General features: G+C 41.3%; 1 protein-coding gene across 2 annotated transcripts in view; it reads left to right on the plus strand.

Annotated features, from left to right (window-relative positions):
• Positions 1-4100: 4100 nt before the first annotated feature.
• Positions 4101-14586, plus strand: part of fam107b (family with sequence similarity 107 member B) — a 17587-nt gene continuing 7101 nt past the window's right edge. Inside the window, exon 1 of one of the 2 annotated variants that reach the window (XM_029432940.1) lies at positions 4101-4295. The gene's annotated coding sequence lies outside the window, so the exon portion shown is untranslated. The remainder of the gene's footprint in view (positions 4296-14586) is intronic. The other variant, XM_029432939.1, reaches the window with a different exon arrangement.

A 14586-nucleotide genomic window follows, 5' to 3' on the forward strand; every position in this document is an offset into this window, starting at 1 on the left:
ATGCCTGCGTGTATGTGTGTGTCTGTGCATCTGCGCAGAAAGGGACACTGTGGTGTGAGTCATCCAGAAGTGATTGAATTAACTGAACTTTGGCTGAACACTCACAGGGAAAAGAGGGACAGGGAGGGAAAGCAGAACGCATTACGTTACCCCAACAACTGGTGAACACATCTCGGAGACAGACAGGCTGACAGTAGGAGTGTCATCTAAATTCTATTAAAAAATTAGCCAGCTTTATTAAAGCTACACAAGCAGTCTGCACACACCCTCTTTGCGTGTACAGTATACTGTGCACAACTCACAAAGTACAGTGACCTGATTGCCGATTTCTTCCAAAACACATGTTGCAAATGTGGAATATTTCTTCAGAGTTTTATCTTGTGGTTTTCCTCGCTAGTGCAATGAGGTTATATGCCTTAACTGTAGCTGGGTCAGACATGAGGGAGAAAACAGAGTGGAAAGAATGCATTATGTCAGAAGATTTAGAAAAAGAAGAGAAGATTGTAGCTTGATGTAAAAAAGAAAAAAGAAAAAGAAAAAGAAAAGAAGGCCTGACCATTTTAATAAGTATCTGAAATTTAACCAAAGGGCTCTTGAACATGTACTGCTTCAGCATATGGTGGGTGTACTGCTAGTGTAAACCCCCAGCCATAGAGAAGTAGGTCACACACGTGGTGTTTATGTACACTACAATTACATGCAATTATTTGCCATCTACTCCTTTCCTGTGCTAGTGTGATGTTAAGTGTGGCTTTATGTTCTTCACAACAGCAATGAATAAATTACTTATTTCTTCAGTTTACCTTATTATTGAGGAACAAACGTTCCAACAATTCAACCACTAAACTTGTCAGTTAATTAAATATCAGTATCCATCTTTAGCTCAGATTTACATCTTGCCTGCCAAAAAGGATTCCCTATTATCAGTTTTAAGACAAGCCCTCGCTCACAGGAAGGGCTCTGTCACCATGATTTTCAGATAACAGCCATATCCTGTTTAAAGTGGAGGCCCTTGGAGGCCTGATAAAGAGAAAACAAGGGGCCTCACATGCAAACCTACATACACACGTGCGCACACAAGAACTGTGAGAAACCCTGGGACGATAACAGAAACATCTGTCCTAGAAATTAGAATTCAGATACCAGCAATTGGAGATAGAGAGGAGGCGGCACTGAAGCAGTCCACTTCCAGGCAGTGACACTGTGCAAGGAAACCCCCCATTTACTGTACACACAGGAAGAGGCAACAACATGACCTTCAGGGTCCAAACCTGTGCGCCTAACCCAATCAGCCTTTATTTACCGGAAAAGGATGTATTCAGCACTTTGGACTGTGTCTATATGTTGACATGTGTCCACACACAGGTCAATCAAGGGAGACATATTGATGTTTTGAGCCGGCAACCCATTGTGTACATACATAACAGAAAATGTAGGTGTTCAGGGTAAAGAGCACAGTGGTTTTAAGTACAACTGTGTGTCTTTTCTAGAGTGGTGAAATGGGGTTTACAAACCACTCTTTGGGCGTATCTCAGAAATGTAACTGTCCTGCTCAATCATGCCATCTCAGTTGTGGTTTATAAGATGATGAAGTATAAAACTTTAACAGAAACCACAGACAGATGCTATATCTTTGCTGAACAGATGTTGCTTCACTTACACAGGCCTGGTGCCATAGCAGTGAAGAAGTACTTTCTTCCTATAGTGGTAAAGGTTTTAGATTTAGCATGACTTGAGTTCAAACAGCAGTGAAAGTGTTTGTTTAAGTTAGACAAACAGTAAATAAAGGACAACTTTATTGTCAGACCAATGTCTTTCGACTTATGGTCTTCATCAGGGTCAGAAAGGACAAATAAATAAATATAGACTATATAAAGTACAGTTGGCCAACAATATATTTTGAATACAACAGACACAATAGTGATAACAGAAAATCACAGGCTTTAACACTTTAAAATAAGGTTGACATGGATACCTTAGGCAATAAAATGTAATCTAGTGGTTATTTGTGTGCGTGTGTTTGAGGGTTCGCACCCCTCCATCCACGCTCCACCCTCCACTCGAGGAGTCCCCACTCATCCACTTCAGTCAGCAGATGAAGACAGGGGAGGTGGAGGAGCACTTGCGTAATTTAACTGTTTCTCCCATACAGCTTAAATTCTTGACATGCATAACAGAAAATGTAGGTATTCAGGGTAAAGACAACAGTGGTTTTAAGTGTTTTCTAGAGCAGTGAAAAGTGATTTTCAATCCATTATTCGGGCGTGTCTCAGAAATGTAACTGTTCCGCTCAATCTCTTCATCTCATTTGTGGTTAATAGGAAGAAGAAGTATGACACTTCTACGGAAACCACTGACAGGTTTTGCTTCACAGGCCTGTTGTCATAGCAGTGAGGAAGTGCTTTCTACCTGGTGTTAAAAGTTTTAATTCTCCCAATGACATGCATATCTGGTAAAACCTTACTTTTTAAAACACTTCCGCATAAACTGTCCCACTCTTGTGCTACAAGTCGGTGCGAGTAGAGTTTATAAACGGATGTTTTGATATAGTTTTACTGTTGTCAAACGGCCCCAACTTACTTCAATTCATCAAGACTTTTTTCCATTCTTCTTCTTCTTCTCATATTTATGTTAACAGGGGGTGACTTAAAGATATGCAAAATTATCATTTTGTGGGTGAAGCCTTTAAGGTTAACTTATAATTTTCAACGATAGTTTAAAATTGTGGGTAATAGACTTGAAATATCATGGGATGAATTACTTGTAAGGCTCGTGATAGTTATCGCTTTGCCTTTGGGTTTCTCAGCTAATACTCTCTTACGTACTCTCACACATACACTGCATACACATCTGTTTCCTGCATGGTGGGAGCTCTGACTGTGGGGGTCTCTGGAAGGAGTATCCTCTCTGTCAAAGGCGACCCTCTCATGATTCATCCTATTGTTCAGCTCTACACTCTTAGTCACCCCTCTCTTAAATTATGAGAAGTTCTTTAGGAACTCGTTTTCTGTTCTTTTTGTCATTTCCAGTAAGCCTGCTCCAGTAATTGTACAGAAACGTGGTTCTTTATACAACAGAGATTGAACCCAATGAGATATAGTCAAGAAGGATGTATGCCCCCCTGAAAAAGAATCAGGGCCATGTAAATGATACCGTGAAACTATAGGGGTTTCATTGAGCCGATTTAACAGAAGGGTTGCGGCTAAGCAGATCCACTGACCCTTCATCAGTAAGCAGATTACTCTTCATCACAAAGAATGCTAGGGATATTCAGTCTGCAACAATACCACACAGCAGACTGATCTGTTGTAATCAAAGTGAATGAATGATCTTCCTGATGGAGTGCTGCTATTTCACTCTTGAGTTCTTAAAGAAAGATAACCATAATTACTTTAAATGACACTATAGTCGCAAGTCAATGCCATGCAACCAAACATTGTTCAAACCCACAGAACGTATTTAAATAGTGGAGATCATAAATTTACCAAAGATGCAAAATAGTAAGGCTGAATGTTGGAGAAATGTGTATAAAATAATGCTCAGCACATCTGGAATACGTTCACTTAATGGAAAGCATGTTTAAGCATCATATAGGTTCAATGAAGAGTTGAAACAAGATAATACAGAATAGAAAACATACTGGTATGAATATAATTCAAATAATGTAATTAGTTATTGCAGCTTATACCACAATGTCAAAGAAACCATATTGACGTATAAAACACACATAGTAAAAAAGGACAACTTTATTATCAGTTTATATATACATATAATATATATATATATATATATATAGTACAATTGGCCCAATAAAACATGTTGAATACAACCGACAAAATGTGATTGCATTCACAGGGGGAAAAATGAATTTATCACAGGCTTTTACACTTTTCAGTAAGGATGACATGGATACCTAAACAAAATTGTTTATTTGTGTGCGCGTGTTTGAGGGTGCGCGCGCCCTTCCATCCACGCCCCGCCCTGCGCTCGAGGAGTCCCCACTCATCTACTTCAGAGAGCAGATGAAGACAGGGGAGGAGGAGCCCTTGCGTGACGTCACTCCATCCCTCCCACCCAGCTTAAATTTACATTTTCTATGGGTCCTGACTGAGTGAATGTGTGTGTGTGTGTGCTACAGCTATTGAGCAGTTTACAAAAGCAGAGTCTCGCGGACACACCTCAAGCCTTAAGAAGTGATCCGGAGACGCACTGATGTGGCCTGAACCACTTTAACATTTTTTTTATATTTAACAACTCCAGTTGAAGAAGTCGTGTCGGGGTCGACTTTGAGGTAGGTGTGTACGTGTGTGTCTGGAGCTCGTGTGTGTTTTTCGTGAGGTTGTTTCACGAGTGCACTAACAAAAGCAGCACGTTTTAACTGGTATGTCTGCTCCCGTCGGCAGAAGCAGCAGGTTTGGGGTTTAAAAATACTGAAAAGTAACGAGGAAAAGAAAAGTCAGAGGAGAGAGAGAGAATGAGATTGCAAAACACAAACTCTTGTTTCATTGTCTCCTTTTGTTGCGGCGCTTGAATGAAGCCGACGGGACAGTGACGAACAAACACGTTGAGGTTGTTGTACAGCATGTACAGACTATACAGTTATGCTACGTTTACTTTGGAGCCGCACACTAATACTATTTATGGTAGTTGGTACTTTGTACTTTGTGAGAAGAATAGCAGAAGAAGAAAATAATCGGTGTTCTTTATTTCTAGTGTGTCTGAGGTGTTCAGGGAAGATGTTATGGGTAGTTTCTTTTCACATGTGGTATTACAGTTGGCAATATCTGTACACAATTATTCTAAAATGCAGAATCACTCTTGTCTTCAAGCCAAGTCAAAAATAGTCATCTATCCAAAAACCACATGTTTGCCTCAGAGGTCTTTACAATCAGTAAAACACAAGACTTTGCTCTTATTTGTCACCATAGTCTATAGATAATAATGTGGTCTCTTGAAATGAGGCCCATTTGTAAGGCAAACAACAACCATCACCAGAGAACATATTTTTATAGATGACTTGTATCTGAAATCATCATGTGTGACAAAGACTGTGTGTGTAATAGCACAGCAATGACTAATGCCTTCTGTGTCAAAGCACATGGCTTCAGTCAGTCAGCATGTGCTGTCATCAGGCACATAGACCAACTGTCATGTGAAGAGGTGTGTGTTTGCATGTGTTATTTTTTTGATGTGACAACAAGTCTCAAACTTTTGGCCTTTCTTTTTCATAGTGCCTTGTATAGTTTGTTTAAAAGCCTCATATTTGCTGTCAAACTTTAACAAGACGTTAAACAAACAGGGCTAAACCCAACTCTAGCCAGTGTGCGTGTTTGCTGGGTGGAGGCAATATATCAGCCTGGCAAATACAACTGAGCAGCTTTAACATGTAAAGTAGTTTAACCCTGGTTCATCAGATGTGTTCTAGTGAGAGAAGTGACAAAAGCAGGTGGTATGATTGAGTATGTTATACTGTCTAGGTGCAGAGCTTTCAAGAGTGTGTGTGTGTGCGCGCAGGGAGGGGAAAGTTGCTCTCACATGTGTTAGTCATTTAGAGGGGAGTTTGCTAAACGATTTACATCTGTTTTCTGATCTTTGAACCCCCTCCTTCCCTTCTCTCTCTCCTGTTTCTCTTACATTGCTGCCTCTTGCTGTCTTCTGTTTCCCGTAAGGGCTGATGCTGTCACTGTGTGTGTGTGTATGTGTGGTGGGTGTAACAACTGGAATGCTCTCTGCTCCATTATTATTGCACTCAAAGGAATTTAAATATGTGAATGAAATGTCTGAGTTTCCATTCTATAATCGCATGTGTCAATTAGTGGTTCTGGTGCGTATCTCAGATGTATCATTAAAGAATCTGAGTCCATGTCGAGGACTCAACCTGACCTCAAGAAAAGCAAGGTATTTGGGTCATGAATAGGTGTATGTGTCTAGGAGGGCTAACTGGAAAACACATGTGTGTTGACAGTATTATCTCCCACAGTCCTGCTGGTCTGTCTGTGGGCACACAATCTTCATTACTCAGCAGAACGCACTGATCCTTTAGATCCACACAGCACGAGACACAGTGTTACTCTGTGTGTGTGCGGGCTCTGTTACTAGACATTTTGTTCACTAGTGAAAGACTGCCCTGTAGCAAATGTTTTTAAGTCTTTTCCCCTGTAATGAGCCATGTAAACATAGAGTAAGGTTTCAGAGGGTCTCTGTACTAAAAGTGCTCATGGTTTCAGCAAACTGTCCAGTTCCAGCCTGCAGGCATACTTTGTGTAATGTTTTGTTCCCTTTTCCATGATTTAAAGTTGTAAACCTAAAGGCAAGGTATTGTTTTTAATTTGACCTATTTGTCAGCGCAATACTTGTGTTTTGATACTCGTGCCAAAACAATACTTTTTAGCTCCATAGCTTGCTCTGTCGGGTCGTTCCACAAACATTTCCCCACCCCTTGGCGGCCACAGTTTTTGCCATCGAAGGCTGAAATTTGGCCGGGAGGTCAAATAGTTGTGAGGATGTGTGTGTCTGAATGCATGCGCGTACGTTGTCGCATCTATCGTGAATTTGCGCTTGTTTCAATACTTTACTTGTGATGTTGAATATAGTGTTTTCTTTTGAACCCTCTTTTCTTAATTTAACAAAACATATACAGCAGTGTTCAGTGTTGTCAACACAGCCATACAAGGGAAGCCAGGCCTTATTAAAACAGTGTACAAATGCAAAGGTATGACTTTCTAATCTAATCAAACTAAGACTATGTAGATGAGACCCGGGGTTTCCCTCTGTGTTTTATAGTGGAGATGGACCTGAAACAAAGACCATCATTACTAATATAATAATTCATACTGTTATGAAATAAAATATTAAGTTTCAGAAAAAAAAGAGTGTTAGGTGCTATTTCACACAGCAGGTGTCATACAGTTCAGTGTGTCTTAAGGCCATGATCTACTAACTACACTGTGCACAGGAAAAGATGTGTGCCATCTCGGTTTTACCACCACTTCTGATAAACAATTTCATATATAAAAAAGGGTCTGCATGGTTAGCAAACCTCAACTAAACATTTCCTGAGAGGAAACCCTAAAGACCTGAAAAAGCATTTGACTTAAGACCCAATTCTACTAACACATTTGAGTCATTACTGCGGCCCGAGATGAGCATGGCCCTTTTTTGTTGATCTGGCTGTTAGTAAGCATTTATTAATCTAACTGACAGGATCGAGTGAATGAATTTCTAAATGGGCAGAAAATCTGTGCTTTTGTTTGTCTGTTTTTTTAAAACTGTTGTGGACAACGGTTCTGGTTTTATAATCTGTTTTGCCAGTTTTTGACAGACGCCTTTGCCGCCACTCTCCATGCAGGCTAAGTGAAATATTATGATGCAATGAAAATACAAGTGATGCAATCACAAAATCCTATAACCAGACAAAGGATCTGTTTAGGCTGTGCTGTAGTTTTGTTTCCATGGTTTTGGATTATGATGTCACGATTCAGGTATTGAGTTTCCTGAGAGAGTGTGTGTGTGTGTGTGTGTGTGTGTGTGTGTGTGTGTGTGTGTGTGTGTGTGTGTGTGTGTGTGTGTGTGTGTGTGTGTGTGTGTGTGTGTGTGTGTGTGTGTGAGTTTGTAGGTATCCGTTCATATGAAAGTCATGTAAGACATGCACATGCTTGGCTTACTTTTTATTTGAACAGGCTCATTACCTGTAGTTGATTTTAATATATATCTCAAAGGCACACATCTACAGAGACTCAGCTTCTCAAAGAATCTCATTGATTTTCCTGCTGTTATGGTGGAGCTTCAATCACAATAAAGCCCCATTACTGTGCTGACCACTTTGCGTAGTCTTGGAGAATGGATGACACAAACACAAATGCACGCACACGGAATCTAAATGCCTTCCTCCTTGCAGCTTGTTAGGTTGAAGTATAGAGAGTTTTGGAGTCTGAGCTGCATGAATTGGATTAAGCTCTTTGTAAGTCAGTATCAAGATATAGGATCCTGTCTTATTACAAACACAAACAGGAACATACGTCCACGGAAGAACAAGGCTCTCAGAATGTATATCCGTTCAAGCTTTAGAAAGTTTCAGGAGACAATGAAACCACATAATTGCCTATTATCCCAACTCAAGATATGCATGTACATACTGTGTGTTTTGAGTTATGTCAAGCATAAATCACAGCATCAGAGAGAACAAAGACTGCTTTTGGACACCTGGTTACCTCATTAAACATGTGTGTGCGTGCGAGATCAGCTTACACCCCTGTGTGTCTGGCTGGCCGGCTAACTGTAGATTGTCTGGTTGCCCAAGGTAACAGTTGTTATTGGGGTTTTCTCTACCAGCATGTAAACAAAGGAGAACCTCCCAAATCCTCCCTGGTGTGCCCCCCAGCCAATGAGAATTGAGCTCCCAGTTGGGCTAAGCCAGTAGACGGTGAGGAGGGGCGTGACTCTGCTCCGTAAGGAAAAAGCAGCAGTAAAGCACAAAGCTTTGAATCTGGAACTGGAACAGACAGCAGAGCCATAACAAAGACTCCTCCTTTATGACTGAACGGCACTTCACACTGCTGAGCCAGACGAAACGGCTGTGGCTTTTTAACTATATATGGCTTTTACACAACTAAGGAGACCGATATTGGAATTGCATTTAAAAGGCTGATTCATGTGTGTGAGGAATGTGGAGTATATGGGCACATGTTTACATCTCAGTGAGGAGGAGCCACTCGGTCTGTAATTCGTCTTATTAGGATACGTCTATGTAGCAAAAGTGCCTGGTTTCTGTGCATCTACCCCAGTCCACCTGTTCTCATCAGGCCTATACATACACATACAGGACCATGTGTCGGTGTCAGCTGTGAGGGAGTATAGACCAGCCTTTTGTATTTGACTGACAGGTGTGACCCCAAACTGTACCCCCCACCAATTATTCAGAACATGTGTTCAGAATGTGGTGTAAGTAAGCACTTGACATTTAGACGTGTGTGTGTTTAGTGTGTGTGTGTGTGTGTGTGTGTGTGTGTGTGTGTGTGTGTGTGTGTGTGTGTGTGTATAATAATCACTTTGCAGGTTCATCACATTCCCACAGCGTGACTCAAAGTGGTGTCTATGCCTTTTCAATCCACCCCATTCATTCTGTAATCTGCCTCAGCCCCGGGCTCACAACGTGTGGCAACAGGACGATGTATGAGCCACTGCATGAAATAACTGTCAACACAGGCATGTTTAAATTTAATGCTTCAAATGCTTCTCTGAGAAACATCATCTTAACATTAAAAAAGACATGTTGGGGCATGTTGACTAACAGTTCTGGATACTTGCTCCAATTGCAATCAACTGTTAAAAGTCAAAGATCAAATGCAGCCGCTGTGGTTCTCTCAGAGAGAGACACAAAGAGGGATGGAAAGTTACACAGACACACATTTGAAGAACTACAGCCACTATAGACGAGCATTTCTAAGCCTAGGTCACGACACTGTAATACCAATCAGACCTCAGATTCAGATTAACATTGTACATAAAATTGTGGCCAAAGTGATGAATGTGCTGTTTCCCCCCCCCCCCCCCCGCACTTTAAAAAAAAATGAAGAACAAGAACTTGCTTTTTCAAAAGATAGACATGAGAAGTATAGTTTTAAAGGTTCCTCTATTTCGGCCTGTCAGATGTAGAATAAAGGCCTTTTGTGTCATGGGGTAGTTTAAAATTCAAATGTTTATTTCACTGCATTAACCTCATGAGGACATTAGTTAGAAAAGCTGATTTGTGATAAAATATAGCCTGGGCGATGCAATAACAACATATCAGCCGACAGTCTTTTTTAAAAATAATGTTTTAGGATTGTTTACATTTGTTTTTATAGAAAACCGAAATGGCAACACTGTTTCTAAATTATTGCCAAAAAGCAAAGACATTCATACTTTATATACGCCAACACTATTATCTGCAATGAGCTAATATCGGCGCGCAGGATTTATCAGTCCAGGTCGAATAGAGAAGTGTTATTGACATTACTCAAGCTGCATGTAAAGACAAAAAAGTTGGGAAAACATAGCGTAGCCAGAGAGAGGGGAATGTAGTTCGAAGGAGAGTCACAATAATTCTAATATTTTTGTGTAAATATTACTCCTGGTAGACAGGCTTGGTAATGAGTTTGGGTGTTTACTTTTCATCATGTAAAAAGCTGCCTAGTACTCATCAGGGTTTTAAACACACACACACACACAGAACTGCATAGCTAAAGTCCACTCCTCCCTCACATGATGCATGTGTTATATTATCCTTTCATTGTGTGGGTGTGTCTGCATGGGTGCGCATCTGTGTTTTTATGAACCCTAAAACCCTGATTGTAAATTCCCATACCCCGCGTCTCCCTAGTGACATCATCATATTTTGGGAGCGGGGTGGGTGCTAGCAGAGGTCAGTACACGATGAGGCCCCAGAATTCCCCGACGCCTCTTCCCCACTGCTTCAGACCCCCACTCCAAGGCAGGAAATACAAAACAGATCTCAACCCCCAAACTCCCAAGCATACTTTTGAGGAACAATTTCCCTCTTACTCTCCGTATTTGTTCCTCCCTCAGATCTTCTCATGATTCAGTCCCCTTTAGCCAAAAGCTGTGAATGTTAGATGTATTTGCAGTCTAAATATACTTGAAAAAAGATCCCATTACATTTCCGTTCACTGCTCAAACTATCATCTTCTGTAGGCTTGTAGTAATTTTAACTTTGAGCTGTTTACTAACTTACTAACTGTTGATAGTAATAGCAAGAGTTGAGCTCATGACTTGTTCATTCAGTTTCTTCTCATCTTATTGGCTGCTTCTTTCTTTGGCATGCGCAGTTTTTCCTGAGGGGAACTCACATTATGGTGCTTACACATACACATACAGTACTAGACTGAAAACAAATCATGTATATATGTGGGATGATATCCCACATATATATATATCCATTGATACTGAGTGTGAATGTCTTTGTAGGTGTGAATGAAAGAAACACGTGTGTTTCTATTCTTTGATTATGTGCTCTGGAAACGTGCACATGTCCGTACGTCACTGCGCTCAGTGCGCTGCCCATCGTGATTTATGTGTCGTCACGGGGGAGGCTTGTAAATGACCACGTATAGGGGGGCCTGTCCGGGAAATGAGCTCATTGTCGCTACTAGGCCCCCTACTCTCTGCTTCTCCGTCACTTCATCTTGTCACTTTCTCTCTCACACATACCCCTGTTCTCCCTCCCCCATCCCCGCTCAGCTGTCAGTTAAAAGCTCATCTATCTGTGTGTTTTAATTAGGGCCTTCCCTATTTATGGCTGAATGGTCGCTTCATTGACAGAAAGGTTCGGAGACGTACACTCAGATCTGTCCGGCTTGTAACGCGCAGGGAGGGGGGGGGGGAAAGGGTGTGTGCATGTGTGTAAGAGAGAAATAACAGGGTGTGGGGGTTGCTCTAGTCTAGGGGTATTGATGACGCAATTTCCCCTGAGGGGTGGACCTCCCATCTGTGAGTGAGACAGGATCTCGCCAAAAAAAGATACAGAGTGAGTGAACAAGAACTATGTGGGACAAGAAGGGGATATAGGAACAACAGAGTGCACGCTAAATCAAGAAAATGTTACATATTTGTCTTCAGTGCTTCATGAAATTAGTCTGATTGAAAGCCCCCTGATCTTTTTTTGCCTTCACATATGTATGCATATATGGTGTGTCAGCTCTCCAAAACGGCAGCTAGTATAAAGAAAATACACAAAGGCCAAAATCGTGGGTTACATAAATAAGTAAGTATTAAGTATTAATTGTTGTGTAATTGCTTTATAAGCTTCCTATTATTCAATAAAAAACACCTATGAGTTAAAAAATTAATTGTCATCAAGTTACTTTTTCATGTTAGATGTTGGTGTCAATGATAAACCGGATGCTAAAATGCTGATCAATTGTTTTTCATACGCCTGACCCCTGTGAAACCTTTATGCAGGATACTGTGGAAGACAAATCCTGGCTCCCTCATGTAGTGGGTGTGGTCAGCCATGTGTTCACAACCAATGATAGTTACGGCCCCACCCCACTCTGCGCAGAGCTCTGTATGGCTTTTGCCTGTATCCTGGAGGAGGACAAGGGGGTCAGATGGAGAAGCAGGCCACCAGCTGCTCTCCTCGCCTTAATTTTCACTGTCTTTCAAGGCTGCAGCAGGAGCAAGAAGGCCACTGTTGACTTATGAGAGCTACACCATGTCATTTCTCAGTTTTATTTACCCAGTCTGTCCATCTTGGCACTGATCCAAAGATAGTTATCGACCTCTTTCTTCTCTTCCATGTCGGTAACAATCCACTTGTTGTAATTTGTTCATCTTTCCTGTAGTAGTCACAGTATTATTGTTCCTAGCAGTGAAGCAAAAGCAGTGAAGCAAAAGAGAAGTGCTCATAATGGCCAATTTAGGTTCTCCAAACCAATCCCCCATCATTAGTCTTTCAGCCCATCTGTGCTCTTCACTGTTTGGTCAGAAGAGGAAGAATGCGTTTCATGCATAGATATCCGGCTCTTTAACTGCTAGATGCTCCACTATGTTTATCAGCTTTTCTTGTCTACTGTGCCGAGCAGGTAGCATACAGTAGGTTTATCTGAGCTTTTCTCGCTGAAAATAGCTGCCTGCTGCCAAACTATTGCTATGAGAGGAACCAAAACACTAAAGTTGTGGCCTTGAAAACAAAAACAGTTAGCTGAAAGAAGCTAAAAAGCTCCATCAAGCTGTGTTTAACTACAGGGTCGGGTGATGACTCTCTGTGGGTTCATCACTACGAGCAACACCTCTCACCTTACACATGGTCATTTAAACGCTAACCGTTAAACCCTTGTTGATATGAAAAATATTGATTATAGCAGCTTTATGGCTGTTTTTTAAAGAGTGTATGTCTGTTGTTGAAAGTCTCTTCAGTGATGCCCGTTGGAAAGCTTTAGACGTCAGCATTAGCTGGCAGCAGCTCCTTCCTGTTCCTGAATGCTGTGTCACTAAATGCATTGAGGGTGATGGCAGGTCTCCATGGCAACTTAGAGAAGATGACAGTTGAGGGGGAAATGAGTCTATATTATGAATGCACGTCTTTGTGCTTTCTCATATAGCAGAGCCGGCCGAGGTGATGCAATCACTTGGCACACTGCAAGCACTCTTATCCGTCTCGTATCCTTCTATCAGTTCTTGTGCAACCTGCCAATGCGAGTACACTTTCACACACCCAGTCACTACCGCAAACATGTTGATCAAACATATTCATTCAATTACTTCCCCTTTTTTAAACCTTTTTTTTTTTCTAAAAAGTTTCAGCCTCGACATTGAATGAACTCTATGTGCGATGTTGTTGTTTTTTAGCTTTCTTTTTCTTGCATGATTGATCGAGTATTTCTTGTAGCTGGCTGATTTTTAAAATAAATTGACATTTTGTGACATTTTACAGTAAATGAGATCACAGTCATAAGGATGACAAGCAGAGATGGAAGTAGACAGAGGAAAGCTGCCTTCAACTTGGCAACTCCCTCTTCTCCTACCCTAGACTCTCCTCTGACCCAGTTGTTCTCCTTTCATTTCCATTGTTTTCACCACTTTCCTCTCAGTTCACCCCTGAATGCTTGGACATTTTGAATTCTCCAAAGGCTGTGCCCTTTATCTTAGACGTCTTGGAGGCTCATTGTGTGTGTGTGTGGGTGGGTGGGTGTCTGTTGTCGGTGCTGTAACGGTGTGTTTCCAAAACCAATAAACGAACCGTTTTAATGGGATTCCTGGAACAGCAGGAAGTGTTGTCCCAAAAACTGTGTACCGTTATCCACACACTGGTATCCTTGGAGAGTTGCTCCATAGTACATGTTGTGTTGTACAATGTTGCAGATATCAACACGTACAATCTACTCTTATGGTTTGAAGTGGCTGTTTGTTACAGTATGTATCGTTCAGAAACCCACACATAGCAAGACATCTGTAGAAGGACAGATTTTGAGGCACAACTATGTATTAAGTGCAGGTCTTTATCTGGCAGACATTGGAATTTGTTTCCGTGGCTATCTCCTGTATAGTGCTCATTAGGTGCTTTTAAACAATTGTGAAACAGTATACATTTTTAACAAGAAGGGACATTGATTTGCAGAACTACCTGTGATAAAGCAGAATTTAAAGGGCTACAGGGCTCCAATTTGAGGTTGCAGATTCCTTTTGAACTCCCTATGTCACTTCCCCTCTCCCTTGGGGCACAGAGGAAGTAGGAGCAGATGTGTTAAGCTAACGGACACTTTGACAACACTGCCAGTCTGTAAGTACCTCGACCCCCTACTACAGGCATTAACAGAAACCGCCTTTGATGTATACAGGATTTGTGTGCTCACACGCAGGCCCTGATTACAGACACAAGCTGTTCTGCCCACCTCTGCCATCTCACATGCACAAACACTGTCCCCATGTTCTGGCTGTGTCACAAAATGTGTCTGGCATATAACATCATAGCCAGTGATTTAGCATGGAGAGGAAAATACTTACTCAACTGGTAAAATCTCTGTTATTCCTGTGGATTCATGAATATCTACTTCTCAATCTTGACCCTAAACTTGTGTTACTTAAGAT

The sequence above is a fragment of the Cottoperca gobio genome, chromosome 6 (genome assembly GCF_900634415.1).
Source record: "Cottoperca gobio chromosome 6, fCotGob3.1, whole genome shotgun sequence".
NCBI lineage: Eukaryota > Metazoa > Chordata > Actinopteri > Perciformes > Bovichtidae > Cottoperca > Cottoperca gobio.